The 14,603-nt window shown below is 41.1% G+C and overlaps 1 non-coding gene across 1 annotated transcript; it reads left to right on the forward strand.

Moving 5' to 3' along the window:
* Window positions 1-2,003: 2,003 nt before the first annotated feature.
* LOC140885913 (small nucleolar RNA R71) lies at window positions 2,004-2,110 on the forward strand. Its single transcript, XR_012151326.1, has one exon. It is a non-coding gene; the product is annotated as a small nucleolar RNA R71 (small nucleolar RNA).
* The last annotated feature ends 12,493 nt before the right edge of the window (window positions 2,111-14,603 follow it).

Below are 14,603 nucleotides of genomic sequence, written 5' to 3' on the forward strand. Positions count from 1 at the left end.
CCTCTTTCATGGCGGGATTCAACCTTCTCTGATGATCAACATAAGGAGTATACGACTCTTCCATCAAAATTTTATGCATGCAAATTGTTGGACTAATACCCTTAATGTCAGAAATTGACCATCCTAGAGCGGTTTTAAAATTTCTCAGAACTCTCAACAGCTTATCTTTTTCTACAGCAGACAAATGCGCAGATATAATAACAGGACAAGTAGAATTTTCACCAAGAAATTCATAACATAAGTGCGTAGGCAATGCTTTCAGATCATGAGTTTCAGGGGATACCTCTGGTGCACTATTTTCCAAAGTTTCAGATTCCTTAGACCTCACCATTTTTTCTTTCGGAGCGCTGTCTAGGAATACTTTTTGTTCATGTAACTCCCAATCCTCTTCCTTCTCAACCATCTCGTCTGCCACCAAACATCATTCGAGCGGATCCGTACTTTCTACACATGAAAAAGAGTTATGAGAATCAATAATTTCAATGCTCTTACATGTACTTACCTCATTTGGTCCCCTCATGGTGTGATAAATATTAAAAATCACCGCTTCACCACCAACTCGAAGTGTGAGTTCTCCCTTGTGTACATCGATCAATGCGCGTGCAGTAGCTAAAAAAGGTCTACCAAAAATTAAGGGAGTTTCTTCATCTTCATCCATATCCAAAATCACGAAATCTGCTGGAAATATGAACTTATCGACCTTTACCAAAACATCCTCCACAATACCCCGTGGGTATGTGATACTCCGATCCACCAGCTGTAATGTGATGGTGGTCGCCCTGACTTCTCCAAGCTCCAAAGTCCTGTAAACAGAAAAAGGCATTAAATTTATACTGGCTCCTAAATCACATAAAGCTCTATTTACCTTAGAACCACCAATAAAACAAGGGATAGTAAAACTCCCTGGATCCTTCAACTTTTGTGGCAATTTTTTCTGCAGGATTGCGCTACATTCTTCTGTCAAATTCACCACTTCATTGTCCTGCAATCTCCTCTTCTTAGACATTACATCTTTGATGAATTTTTCATAATTAGGCATTTGTTCCAAGGCATCTGCAAATGGCATATTGATGTGTATCTTCTTGAAGATATCTAGAAACTTGGAAAATTGCTCATCAAGTGCCTTCTTCTTAAACCGCTGTGGATAAGGAAGTTATGGCTTGTACATCGGTTTAGATTCAGCTTCCTTCTTGGGCTCTTCAACCACAATTTCTTCAGTCACTTGTTCTTCACTTTCTTTGGCTTTTCTCTGCTCTTTCTCTTCTAACTTCTTCCCACTTCTCAACTCAACTGATTTGCACTGCTCTTTTGGATTCACTTCAGTATTGCTGGGAAACTGTCCTCTGTTTTGATCCTTCAAAGCATTTGCAAGCTGTCAAATCTGTGTCTCCATGGATTTCATCATAGCTCCCAAACTACACATGTGTGTCTCCATGCTATCCATTCGAGTTTCAGTTCTCGACATCCGCTTGTTAGATTCACTAACAAATGTAGACACCACATCCTCCAATGATGCTTTACCTTCCCCTTGATTTGTATTGAATCCCGGAGGGGGTTTCAACACATTCTTGTTGTTGGCATAAGAAAAGTTTTCATGGTTACGTAAACCAGGATGATAAGTATTAGGAGGAGGGTTACCTCGATAGTTTCCATATCCTCTGGGATTGATATATTGAGCTTCCTCAGGTGGATGAGATTCATCTATGGCAACCGACACACCTGCAGGTTCTGCGATATTCACCTTGTTCAGAGAAGCCACTTGTGTACTCAACGCAGATAGCTGTGCAGTAATGGATGTAAGAGGATCCACACTATACACTCCTTTCTTAACTCCCATATGTTCAGATGGCCATTGATAACTATTGATACTCATCTGTTCCAGTATATCATAAGCCTGAATGGGATCCTTGGCAAATATGGTACCTCCAGCAGCGGAGTCCACAGACATTCTTGTAGGCGTATTCAATCCATTGTAGAAGAACTCTATTTCTTCCCAATCTGCAAAATTATGATTAGGACAACGCCTTAACAAATCTTTGTACCTTTCCCATGCCTCGTATAGTTGTTCTGAATCATGCTGTTGAAAGGTACTGATCTCAATCTTTAGTTGGGTTGCCTTGGATGGTGGAAAGAATTTCACAGCCATGCCCTCCCAAGTTGTTATGCGTCCTAGTGGCAATGACTGCAGCCAACTCCGTGCTTTGTCCCTAAGAGAAAAAGGAAACAAACGTAAGCGTATTGTATCCTCAGAAACACCATTTATTTTAACAGTATCAGTAATCTCTAGAAAAGTGCGCAAGTGTAAATGAGGATCAGCTGTGGCAGTTCCATTGAATTGGTTCTGCTGAACCATGTTGATTAAGGCCGGCTTCAACTCGAAGTTGTTGGCATTTATTGTCCCTCTAGCGATTCCAGAATAGTGAGCCTGGATCGTTGGCCTGATATGATCTCTTATTGGCACCAAAGGAAATTCATTGACATCTTCTTCAGCCATGTTTAATTGTTCTTCTCTCCTAACTTTTCTCAAAGCTCTTGCAGTTCGTTCAATCTCTGGATCAAAGAGCAAAGAATTCGCACTTTGAGATCTTCGCATAAACTGCAATTACGAACAATAGCAATTTATTAGTACTTAAATTAAAATAAGAAAAACTCTAAATTAAAACTTCGACTAATTGGTAACAAGATTAAAATATAATCAAAATTACTCCCCAGCAACGGCGCCAAAAACTTGTTGTGATATTTCCTCGCAAGCGTACGAGTGTCAAGTTTTAGTATAGTGAAAGAGAGAGTGTCGATCCCACAGGGAGTAAAATGAAAAGATTCAATACTTGTAATTAAAATAGTCTTAATTTTATCTAGAAAATCAAACTTCAAGAGTTTTGCAGAATAAATAAAATAAATAAATAGAAATTATTCAGCCCACACACACACAAATTTTGAGGAATTATCAATCAGAGAAAAATAGTCCAGAGGTTTTGATTTCACTTGGTCTCGACAATATTCAATCCTAATTAATCTATTTTATTAATTTCCTTCGATTAATAACCAAAAACACTTAGATTATTCTATTCCCCTCTCCCGAGCAACAAATAGAGTGTATCAACTTACAATTTGATTTCAATATCCCTATTAGAAATTGAGATGTAGTGATATGTGTAAAATGATGTTCCTTAAAGGTTCTATTAAAGCTATATACTCTCCCGAGCTATATAAACAATTAACAGTGTAGTTCCTATTGATCCTACTCAAAATCCCCTCTCCCGAGCAATGATTCTAAATAAATATAACAACTCAATTTATGGCCAATAAATTAAGAAGGCATTCAATTCTAGAAACACAATTAATCTATAGAAATTCAATTCATTAAAATCAAAGATTCATGAATATGTCTCAACCAAGCTACGTCAACCTCTAGACCAGAAAAGTTTAGTTCATGCTTGAATTCAATAAAAACCACATCATGTTTAATATCTCAAACATAATTCAACAATCTAAATAAAATAAAAAGAAGAAACAAAGCCGTAGTCTTTCTTCCGTGTCCGGTCGAAAAGTCTTCGTCTTCGTTCCAAGCAATCTTCAGTTCTTCAACTCTAAAAACTCACAGAATTTCTCTCTCGAATATTGTGTGTATTGGTGGCTGATTGATACCTCCTATGACTCCGAAAAATCCCTTAAATATGACCTAACAATCGTCCAAAAAAATACCAAAGATATCCCCTAAGTTTCCATAAAAAATCGGACTCTAAAATTCCAAACAGACGACGGAGCGGGCGCGCCGAAAACAGGGCGGGCGCCCTCTCAACTCGCAAAACATGCTTTTAAAAATTCCTCAACGGCGCGGGCACGCCTAGTGTCAGTGCGGGCGCGCTCCCAGCTCGACTCTTTATCTCAAATTCTTCATTAACAGCGCGGGCACGCCTAAGGATAGGGCGGGCGCGCCTCTTGCTCGAACTCAGCCTTTTTTCTTCACTTTTCCAACTCTTGAATTTCCTTGTAAACTTCCATCTTGTAAGCTTATTTCCACTTGAACACATCAAAATCCATAACTTCCTACAAACACAAAAACAACAACAATTTCACGCAATATCTACCAATAAATTCCAAAAGTCAAGTAAAACCATATACAAATTAAGTGCACAAAATGCACTTATCAGAATTTTATCAAAGCTTTTGCTTTATCCAAAATCAAAATTATCAAAGTTTCATAGCTTTGTGGCGTTTGTCAATCGATTTTCAATTGGGTTGTCAAAGACAGGTTCCTTTGAAGGTCTAATTGAATCTTTGATTGTTTTCTATCGTGAATTCTCTATTGCTAGTTACAGGTTCAACTAGAGGTGGAGATTCCAAAATCTGTTACTTGTTTCAAAGTCGGGACAACATTATTGAATTGTTTTGTTATCGAATTGAGGTGCGATTCGTTGAAATCGTGTTGCCTTTCATACATAAGATTCATATCATATGCAATAGCTTAGTTAAGGCTTTTAGAGCACTTTAATGATAGTAGTATCATTTGGCAGTGTAGAGCAGACTATAGGCGTGGACCTAGAGTTGGTAGAGCTTGCACTGATTTGAGGTACGAAAGTACTGTTCGAGATATCCTGACTGAGTATGCATGTATTATGTGACTGCATGATTTATATGTCATTGATTTATGCTGCATTCATTTGCATACTGAGCTATCTTCTTCGAGATGTCTGTTAGTAGGGTTTTTCCCTATCCTGTTAGTGGTTGGACTTCCATCGATTTGGGTCCGGCATATCCACTGGTATTATGGTATGGGAGCCACCTCCTGAAGCGACGGCACAGAGTGCTACATACCAGGGCCCGATCTGTCTCTGTTATCTGATCCTTGACCTCGAGTTTATAGGGAGTTCACTTTGCATGCATGTATACTCATACTCTCGTACTGAGCGTTTTATGCTCACGTCTCGTACTCTGTGTTTCTGGACACCCTATTCCATGGGTCAGGTTTGCGATTGGACGAGGCGGGTGGATCCAAGAGGGGCTAGTCAGTGGTTGGCCAGCTGGAGCTTCGTCTAGGTTTTATTTCTGTTGTTTTGGGTTGATACAGCTATTCGATTTGGTTGTATAATATTTGGATAAATTACAGATTCCTTTCCTTGGGATTGTTTATGTTTATGGTTTCCGCAAGTTTATTCTGATATCTATTTAATTAAGTTAATTGCATGCCTAAGTTCTGTTTAGTAGGTGATCCAGGTAAGGGTCACTACATTTATGGTATCAGAGCATGCAAAAGTATTCTTGGGATTTAGTCTCATCATGAGGTATTTTTGTAGATGGCAAACTACGATGATGAGAGTAACCACGGAAGTGGAGGCGGTCGTTGGGGCGATGCCGACCGAGAGCGTCGTCGAGAACGGCGTCATCGTCATCACGACGACGAGTGTTTCACTGTGCGTCGATTCTTAGCTATGGGTCCTAAGCCCTTAGTTGGAGGTGAGTCTCCGGAGGATGCGGAGATCTGGTTAGACCGCATGGAGATGACTTTTCAGACTTTCCACTGCACCGAGGAGCAGAAGATGGAGACCCTGGGTTATCTTCTAGATGGACGTGCGCGCAGGTGGTGGAGGTTTACTTCTGCACCTTTTGTTGCGGCGAGAGGAGTGGCCACCTGGGCCGAGTTCCGCACAGCTTTTCAGAAGCTGTATTTTCCTCCTGCACTCCGTCAGTCGAAGGCAGGCGAGCTACTGAGTCTGCGACAGGGAGCCATGTCTATTGATGAGTATCAACAGAAGTTCTTTGATCTGCTATCCTATTGCCCCGAGATTGCCGACAGCTCTGAGATGAAGTATAATCTGTTCTTTTAGGGCCTTAACCCTGAGATCCATGACCGTGTGGCGGTTGGAGACGACATGTCCTACGAGGGTTTGGTGAGCCGTTGTCACCAGGCGGAGGACAGAATTTGGCGGAACAGATCTTTCTCTCAGTCGAGACCTGTTAGTTCTTTGGGTCCCCGTGCCCAATCATTCAAGAAGTCTGGATCTACTTCTTCTTCCTCTGGCTCTGCTGGTGTTGTCCGTTTTGGTAAGAAGGACAAGTGTGATCACTGTGGGAAGAACCATCCATCCGACAAGTGCCGTAGAGCTTCTGGAGCTTGTTTTCGTTGTGGAGAGACTGGTCATATCCGGAGGGATTGTCTACTATCTGGGGGAGGCGGTTCTGGTTTTGGTTCAGGATCTGGTTCTCAGGCCACCGTTCAGCAGAGGTCGTAGGGACAGCCTGCTGGGAGTTCTCATTTGAGTCCACGAGCTTCTGGCCAGGTGTTTGCCCTGAGACATGATCAGGCAGTGGAGGAGAATGAGAAAGTTATCGCAGGTACATTTCTGCTTTATGGTATACCTGCTCTTGTACTTATTGACACTGGTGCATCTCATTCCTTCATTTTTGCACGTTTTGTTAAGAGGCATAAGTTACCATGCATTGCACTAGACGTAGTGATGTCTGTTTCTACTCCGACGGGCCAATATGCTTTGGCTAAGCGTCTAGTGATGGGTTGCCCTTTAGAGTTCGAAGGAAACATTCTGTTAGCGAATCTCATGGTCCTGGCGATGGAAGACTTTGATTGCATTCTGGGAATAGATATGTTGACTACCTATCGAGCTTCAGTAGACTGCTATCAGAGATTAGTACGCTTTCATTCGGAAGGGAGTGATAGCTGGTTTTTCTATGGTGAGGGAGCGCGACCCCCGATGCCTTTGGTATCAGCTTTGAGAGCCCGTCGAGCTCTAGAGTCTGGCGGGGAAGGCTACCTTATCTATGCAGTTGATTTGTCCGCTGAGAGTATTGGGATAGAGAGCATTCCTATTGTGGATGAATTCCCAGATGTATTTTCTGATGAGATACCGGGTTTTCCTCCTGCTAGGGAAGTCGAGTTTGGCATAGAGTTGATGCCGGATACTTCACCTATTTCTCGAGCACCGTATCGTCTGGCTCCGTTAGAGATGCGTGAATTGAAGAATCAGCTACAGGATCTTTTGGACAAGGGGTACATTCGTCCTAGTGTATCTCCTTGGAGAGCTCCTGTTCTTTTTGTAAAGAAGAAGGATGGGTCGATGCGGCTGTGCATTGACTATAGGCAGCTGAATCGTGTTACAGTAAAGAACAAGTATCCGTTGCCTCGCATTGATGACTTGTTTGATCAGCTGCAGTGCACGTCAGTTTACTCCAAGATTGACTTGAGATCTGGGTATCATCAGTTGAGAGTCCGTGATCAGGACGTATCCAAGACTGCATTCCGTACTCGCTATGGGCATTACGAGTTCCTAGTGATGCCTTTTGGTTTGACTAATGCGCCGGCTATGTTCATGGATCTGATGAACCGTGTCTTCAGGGAGTATTTGGACAAGTTTGGCGTGGTCTTAATTGACGACATCTTGGTGTATTCACGTAATACGGAAGAGCATGTTTCTCACTTGCGGTTGGTACTGCAGAATCTTCGAGATGAGCAGTTGTACGCCAAGCTGAGCAAGTGTGAGTTCTGGATGGATCGAGTGGTCTTTCGTGGCCATATCATATCCAGGGAGGGGATTTCTGTTGATCCAAGCAAGATTGAGGCGGTGCTTAATTGGTCGCGTCCGACGACAGTTGCTGAGATCCGTAGTTTTCTGGGTCTAGCAGGGTATTATCGTCGTTTCATCCTGAACTTTTCTTAACTAGCTCGATCTTTGACGCAGCTTACCCGCAAGGGTGTGGATTTCAGACTTGTTCGATGTCTAGTGCGATCAGTGACTGTTATAATTCAGGATATACTTTCAAGCATAAGAAAGGTATGCAGAGTATCCAGATGTTTGCGATATTATCTGAGCCAGCTTTGTATTCGCGGATTCGAGATGCTCAGATGTCTGATTCGAAGACCCAGCATTTAGCTCGTCTAGCTAACGAGGGTAGCTCGTCTGGATTTCATTATCAGTCAGATGGCTTTCTGTGTTTGTCTAGTAGGCTTGTGATTCCGCAGGATGAAGAGTTGCGAGAGGAGATTTTGTCTCAGGCACATCGCACTAAGTTGAGTATTCATCCTGGGAGCAACAAGATGTACAAGAATCTACGTACTCGTTTCTGGTGGAAAGGAATGAAACGCAGTGTTTATCAGTTTGTTTCGAGATGTTTGGTTTGTCAACAGGTCAAGGCAGAGCACCGACGACCTGGAGGATTGCTTCACAGTCTGCCTATTCCTGAATGGAAATGGGAGTTTATCACAATGGACTTTGTGACCCATTTGCTGGTATCCCCGAGAAACTGTGATGCTATCTGGGTTGTGGTGGACCGACTCACCAAGTCAGCGCATTTCATTGCTTATAGCCGGGAGTACAATGTGGATCGTATGGCTCGGTTGTACATTCAGGAGATCGTTCGACTTCATGGATTGCCTGTGAGCATTGTCAGCGATCGGGACCCCAGGTTTACTTCTAGATTCTGGGGGAGTGTTCAGCGTGCGATGGGTACTACTCTCAGTTTGAGTACTGCCTATCATCCGGAGACTGATGGTCAGTCAGAGCGCACTATCCGTACTTTGGAGGATATGCTTAGAGCGTGTGTCATGGATTTTGGTTCAGCCTGGCAGGATGATTTGCCATTGATCGAGTTCGCGTACAACAACAGCTATCATACTAGTATTGGGATGGCACCTTTTGAGGTGTTGTACGGGCGACGTTGCCGTACTCTACTCTTTTGGGAAGAAGTGGGGGAGAGACAGGCTGAGGGACCGGAGTTTATCCAGCAGGCGATAGACATTGTTGATTAGATCAAGAAATGGATTAAGACTGCACAAGATTGTCAGGCCAGCTATGCTAACACCAAGCGTAGGCCTTTGCAGTTCGATGTCGGAGAGAAAGTGTTTCTGAGAGTGTCACCTTTCCGCAAGATTCTCAGATTTGGCCTTAAGGGCAAGTTGTCTCCCAGGTTTATCGGTCCGTTTGAGATCTTGGAGAGTATCGGCGATTTGTCTTATCGACTAGCTTTGCCACCGCATCTATCCAGTATTCACGACGTGTTCCACGTATCTCTGTTGCGACGGTATGTGGCGGATGAATCTCATATTCTGCAGCGGTCTGAGGTTCAGGTGAACAAGGATTTGACCTATGTTGAGAAACCTATTCGTATCCTGGATTATAAGGATAAGGTTTTGCGGAACAAAGTCATTCCTTTGGTTTTAGTTCAGTGGCAGCGCCGAGGCACTGAGGAAGCTACTTGGGAGCTTGAGGACAGGATGCGTGAAGACCATCCTGAGTTGTTTTTATTTCATTCTTAAGATGTATTCAGCTGAAAACTTTGTAAACGTTTGATTTGAATAAAGAATGTTTCTGATTTCTGTTTTACATTCAGTACTTAAGATCTGTTTTCGAGGACGAAACATCTTAAGTGGGGGAGAATGTAGTAGCTCGTACCCGAAATCAGTGATTAAGTGTTAATCAATTCATTAATCCTACTAATTAAGAGTTAACGTGATTAAGGGAACTCTTAATGGGTTAACGGAGTCCGGAATTGGATTCAGAACACTTGAAAATGGTTTGAGGGTCATCGAGTTCGGACGCTCCGAAGTCAAGGTTCGGTCGGTCCGAAGTCAGGGTTCGGACGATCCGAAAGTAGTTCGAACGCTCCGAACGTGCTGCCGACAGTCGTCATGGATGACTTCATCACGCTGACGTAAGAAATGACGTAATATCGGGTTCGGACGACCCGAAGCCCAGTTTGGACGACCTGAACGTGTTCGGACGACCCGAAGTCCAGTTTGGACAATCCGAACTCCGTCTATAAATAGGGGGTGCCGAGCTCATTTTTGAAGTGCACCAATCACCTCTTCTCTCTCGATTCCTTAGCCTTCTAACTCAGATCTAGGGAATTCTAGGCGTCCCATCGGGAATTCGGAAGTGGCATAGCGATCCAGGCGTCGTAGCAGAGCTGTGGCCTAGTTTTGAGGCACTCGACAGCAAAGGGCTAACGACGGACGAAGGTATAGCTTTTGCTTTCTATAAATATTTAGGAGTATGCAATAGCTTAGTTAAGGCTTTTAGAGCACTTTAATGATAGTAGTATCATTTGGCAGTGTAGAGCAGACTATAGGCGTGGACCTAGAGTTGGTAGAGCTTGCACTGATTTGAGGTACGAAAGTACTGTTCGAGATATCCTGACTGAGTATGCATGTATTATGTGACTGCATGATTTATATGTCATTGATTTATGCTGCATTCATTTGCATACTGAGCTATCTCCTTCGAGATGTCTGTTAGTAGGGTTTTTCCCTATCCGGTTAGTGGTTGGACTTCCATCGATTTGGGTCCGGCATATCCACTGGTATTATGGTATGGGAGCCACCTTCTGAAGCGACGGCACAGAGTGCTACATACCAGGGCCCGGTCTGTATCTGTTATCTGATCCTTGACCTCGAGTTTATAGGGAGTTCACTTTGCATGCATGTATACTCATACTCTCGTACTGAGCGTTTTATGCTCACGTCTCGTACTCTGTGTTTCTGGACACCCTATTCCATGGGGCAGGTTTGCGATTGGACGAGGCGGGTGGATCCAAGAGGGGCTAGTCAGTGGTTGGCCAGCTGGAGCTTCGTCTAGGTTTTATTTCTGTTGTTTTGGGTTGATACAACTATTCGATTTGGTTGTATAATATTTGGATAAATTACAGATTCCTTTCCTTGGGATTGTTTATGTTTATGGTTTCCGCAAGTTTATTCTGATATCTGTTTAATTAAGTTAATTGCATGCCTAAGTTCTGTTTAGTAGGTGATCCAGATAAGGGTCACTACAATCACAATCCAGTACTCCGTCATCTCAACAATCCCAAACAAAAACATGCACTTTCTTGAGATTAATTACGTACCTCCGGATTTTGCACCTGGTTTTTTTAATAAGCCTCAATAATTACCTGCAAACTTAGCTATAACTAAGATAGGATTCGAATTTCAATCCCCTCGTCTGTAGCCCGGATGGAGCATCAATCCCATTTAACCCGCAAACTTAGCTATGGAACAAAGATTAGGATTTCAATCATTGTCCAAGCCCGAATGGAATTGTTATTTTAAAATTTCAAAATTATTAACCCCATGGAATCCGCATACATAGTCAAGAACAAGAGATTAGGATTTCAATCTCTGCTCGTAACCCGGATGGAGTTAACTTAATTTTCAACAAAAGTTTTTCAAAAAATTTTACAAGTACGCCCAAGATCATACATGTAATGTCTAAAATCATCAAGAATCCAAAGACACTATCATGATCAACAAACACCTATTGTCGTGCAATGGTCAAACAAACACGAACGTCATCAATTACTTCGCTACACTACACAAGTATAACTTGTGTGCTTAAAAAGATTCACGAGTCAACCAACAGCTTCTCATGTTCAATCAAAAGCAACATTTTTAAAAAAAAAATTTTGACAACTCTATCATCATCGGCCAACATTCATCATTCTCCTTATTCACATAACACAAACACAATAACATAATGATATGCATGAATACGGACTATATGCAATAAACGAAACCAAATGAATGCAAAACACAATGATGAATGAAAAAAAACTAAATAACACCCCCCATACTTATCCAAAGCATTGCCCTCAATGCTTCAGAACAATGAACAGAATGCAAAACAAAGACACAATGAAAACAAAAATAACACTCCCCTGGTTTGGTATTCGTCCTCTTCCTCCTTTTTAAAAGTCCAACAACAAATTCTAGTGGCGGGACAATATACTGCACATAAAAAGGCAACAAGAAAGACATTGGATTAACAAAAGATAATAAAAAGAAAAATAAGAATAAAAAAATAATAAGGAAAAGAGAACACTGGGTTGCCTCCCAGTCAGCGCTAAATTTATAGTCTACAGCCCGACTATGCAAAAGCAACCATCAAAGAGCGGCTGCCTCCCATAGTAAGAATCATACGACTCTACGTATGGGTCTTGATTTCCTTCGCCCTCAAGCTTGGCGTGATATATGCAGTTTAAGCTTGTTGGTCCAGCAATACTCGGCATGAATTTTTTCTTTTGGAAGGAGACTTCGAATCTAGGCTGAATCTCATAGAGGATGCAATATTGTGGAGTTGACGTCAATGACAAGAACGGATCTTCTAGTGGTGAACATTTAAAGACCATTTACGAGGTCAAATCTTTTGCCTTGTATGTTTCTTCCTCCTCCACTATCACTTTTGGCTCCTCATCACATAAAGATTCTTCAAAAAATAGTTCTTCTTGCTCTGGCTCAATTACTTCATTCTCTTGGCAGACCTCAAAAATTGGTTCTCTAAGAAGTGCAATCTGGTCATCCAAAAGAATCAAAGACTTAATGCGGCTTTGTAAGAACTGATTTATCTCTTTCTTTTGTCGCACCATGTTCTCCAACTGAGCCATATGATCCTCATAACGCCCTACACACTCTTCTTGATGCTTAGGTGGTTGGTTCGCAAAATTTTTAGAGTTGATATCTGGAGGATATTGGTGACTCCAACCCTGCAGTGAAGGATCACAATGCCAATGGTAGTCAAAATCCGCCATACTATTTAACAAGTGCATTGCACTGTCGTAATCTCTGTGAAACAAATGACTGCTAGTGGCCGAAGCTCCATAATCTACCCAACTTCTTGTTGTCGCATCCAAACCACCATAAAAAAATATGCACTACAGTGTAATTCAAAAAATTATGGCATCGAAAGCTGTTCGTCAAATCATTGAATCTCCCCCAAGCAGCATAGAAAGGATCCAAGTATTGTTGACCAAACCTTGTGAACACCCGTCGATGATCCATCTCCAAGTACCTCACAAGTAAAAAACAATAAAATTAAAAATAAATAATAAATAAATAACAAGAATAAAATATCTAGCCTCAAGAAAATAATCTATCATAATATCAACTAAACAGTCCCCGGCAACGGCGCCAAAAACTTGACCGCTTAATTCGGCATTTATTAGCAAGTACACTAGGTCAAGTAATAGTAAAGTGGACAGAGAGTCCAAGTATCGATCCCACAGGGACTGTTGTCAATTCTCAAAATTTAATTATTTTACTTAATCTAGACAAAATAATAGAAAATATTTTGAATTAAAAAATAAGAATATAAAATAAAAACTGCTTAAGAAATAAGAATAAAAATAACTGAAGATAAAAATAATTAAAACAAAGACAACCAAGATACACGTAGGTAACAAACAAATCATGTAACATGTAGTCGATTCAGGACTCAGATTTAATCTTAATTCACGGGAATTCTCCTAATTTGTTCAAAGGACTATTTCTAGAACAATAAAACCTATTCAAATATTGACGGATTAATCTTTCATAATTCTAATCAAATTTGAATGCATTAAATATTTATGAAAATTCATTTTATACCCAAACCGCACACTGAAACCGAATTCTATTTCTATTCGGTTTTACAATATGTTGATTATCAGAGTGATCAAAATCAATACCTCCTCTGTCGACTTGGAATCGATTAACATGCAAGCAAACAGTTGATCAGACTATTCACAAGAGAAATATGAATCTGACAATGAATAAAATAAAATCAACTCTGAAAAATCCCAAACAAACATCCAAGTTTTCTACATAAATTTGTTCGGCCCAATCACGCCGTCTTGATTAAAAATAAACTACTCAATAATTAAAAACAATAATTCAAAAATAAAAATAAGAAGAAAAAAAAATAGAAATCTTCTTTCCCAAGCCTTGTAGCCGCCTCTCTTTCGTTGTCTGCGTTATGAAACTTTGGAACCCTCAAAATATCAATAAAAATCCTATTTATAATGTTTGGATCCCATCATAGTTAGATTCCTTATGCCACAAGAATTTCTCGGAAATATTATCCTCTGCGACACGCGCGCGCCTGGCAAAAATCACGCTCGCGCGCGACCTTACCTCGATTTTACTGGAATTTCCATCTGCGCGCGCGCCCGAAGTGAAGCTCGCCCGCGCGCGTTCTAATTTTCTTCATGCGCTGAACACTTGTGCGATTGCTCCACTCCTTTGGGCGTTAGCGCATCACCATGCGCTATTCTCCCTTACCTTGCGCGTTTGCGCTTCTTCTTGAGCTTTAGAGCGTTTGCACTAAATGTAGTGCTAACGTTTAGTGCAAACTTTCTCTTTAGCGTTTCAATCTTTTTTTTCTTTTCTTTTATTTTTTTTTCTCTTCTCTTCTCTTGCCTTCAAAACTCTTTTAATTTTTATTTTTCCTACAAATAAAATCCGGAGAATGAAATGCACACAAATGCAATAAAACACATAAAAACACACAAAATAATATGAATACACACAAAATAAACATAAAAATATCACGAACTAATGCATACAAAATGCACTTATCAAAGTACTAATCAAATCAGTCATTCAAGCAATACCATCTTATATGTCATGTTTTCGATTGCCGAATGCGATACATCAGGAAATCGAGAAAATTTGTTCCAACTTTTGGTGGAATAAACCAGATGATAAGCGAGGATTACATTGGTGCAAATAGAAGGAATTGTGTAAATCGAAAGGGATGGGAGGACTAGGTTTCAGGAATTTGGAGGCTTTTAACACAGCATTATTGGCAAAATAGATATGGCGTATTATTCGCCATCCGAATTCCTTA

Source organism: Henckelia pumila, chromosome 2 (assembly GCF_033568475.1).
Source record: "Henckelia pumila isolate YLH828 chromosome 2, ASM3356847v2, whole genome shotgun sequence".
In the NCBI taxonomy this organism is placed as follows: Eukaryota; Viridiplantae; Streptophyta; class Magnoliopsida; order Lamiales; family Gesneriaceae; genus Henckelia; species Henckelia pumila.